This window comes from Neodiprion pinetum, chromosome 1, assembly GCF_021155775.2.
Source record: "Neodiprion pinetum isolate iyNeoPine1 chromosome 1, iyNeoPine1.2, whole genome shotgun sequence".
Lineage (NCBI taxonomy): Eukaryota > Metazoa > Arthropoda > Insecta > Hymenoptera > Diprionidae > Neodiprion > Neodiprion pinetum.
Window position 1 is genome coordinate 31,454,469 of NC_060232.1, and position 1,813 is coordinate 31,456,281.

The window sequence follows — 1,813 nt, forward strand, 5'->3', positions numbered from 1 at the left end:
GAAGAGGCTGAGACGAAGGAAGGTGTGACGTCAGACGTTGGCGTCGCAGCGGCCATCTTGCGTGATAACAACTAGACCAAGCCCGCCACCCATTACGCACCACCACCATCACCGCGGGCAGAAAGACCGACCGCCACCGACGGCGACGGGAAATCTCTTTGTGCTTATAGCGCTTAATTTAGAAGCGCCTCCTACCGCGATTTCCCTTGAAATTTGATAAACAGACGGAGACGATGCGGGGTCGAGTTGGCCGTTCGCCTTGCATCGCCGCCGTCTTCGCTCCGCCAAAGAGATGACTTTGGGTGAAAAATTTTCATTTGGGATGCGAACGAGGAAAAAAAAGATGCGGAGATCGGACCGACGCCTGCATCGTCGACTGGGAAAATCTCCGCCTATGGGCATCACAAAAGCATTACTCCCGGAAAGCAACTAATAATAACAAACGACGCTCGACCCGAGAGGACGGTAATTCGTATAAATGATTCCGCTCCTATCGTTACAAGGGTAAGACAGAGCCCGGCCCTAGCCCCTGGCTTTCGGAACACCCGGAACACCCCTGAAAATACCCCTGAAATTAGATCCAACCCTCCGAGCCATGGTCCGAGTTGGACAAATTCTGTTAGACGAGTGAAAAATGAAGTCCCGTCGAAAGAATCAAGGCGACGGCTGCTACGCGGTGCTTTCAAGGAGCCGAGGTCGACGTCAATTCAAAAAAGGTTCATCCCGTCCGTCCAGCAAGAAATCGTCTGCAAAAATGTCTCTCAAACAGCTAACGTTCCGTTGTAGATAAAAAAAATGTGCAAATTGTATTCCCAATTTTCATTTAGATCCAGTTCAAACGGGGGGAAACAGTGAAAGTAGACCAGAGCTTGCAAGCTCGTCGACTTGTTCACGTTACTACGAAATTGTTGGCGCGTATGGCGATACATGAACAGGGGTGTATTTAGTTACGATACAAACATGCAGCGGATACACGCGCCTCGTACGTAGTCTCATTGCACGTTGTACGCAGGAGATTGTACGCGGCGCAAGAAGACCGCGAGAGTTTGAGCTACGGGGAATGAGAAATAGATAGAGAGAGAGAGGAATAAAGGGGGTAATTTCATCCCCCTCTTCCACCGCGCACCGTTACCCAGGGGCGGTCGTCATATTGTGTTTGCTCACGCTGTTTACAACCGCTCCCACCCTCCACCCCCCATCCCGATACGAGGGGAGCGAGGGGGGTTCGATCGTAAGACGCTCAATTGACAAATTCGTTTCCCTATAAATTGTTATTTGCAGACGCTAAGCTTGTTCCGGCGTAAAATTCCCGCTAAGCGGGTTTTGTGGTGGGCGTTGAATTGCCGGCAACCGTTGCCGATCTCCGAGCTTTCACGAGATACGTGGAGACGGCATTTGGGTCACGTCGTTTGGCTGACTCCGATACCTGGAAGAAGTAATTGATCCTGCTTCACCCTGCAGTTCGTTGGGACGCGATGTAATAAAGAGCCTTTTGAAACTTGCCGCGGGAATTATTTTCGATATAAATCCTCTGGCGGATCAAAATTCCAGTTACCTCAACGAAAGGAAACTCCAGCTTGTACAGAGCCGGCAGCATCCTTGCCAAAGACTATACTATAAAAGAGGTGAGGGCAGAGGTGGATTGGAAGTCGTAAATATCATCTGCTAAATAAAGCTTTATCCTCTCGAGTGTGGCGGGCGGCGAACCCCTTGCAGTTCGGGCATTTCCCGCGGCAAGGGAAATCAGAGACAAAGACTCGTGACGCAAGCTGGCGTTAAGATCAGGGCAACGCATCGGGATCGAGCTTTGTAC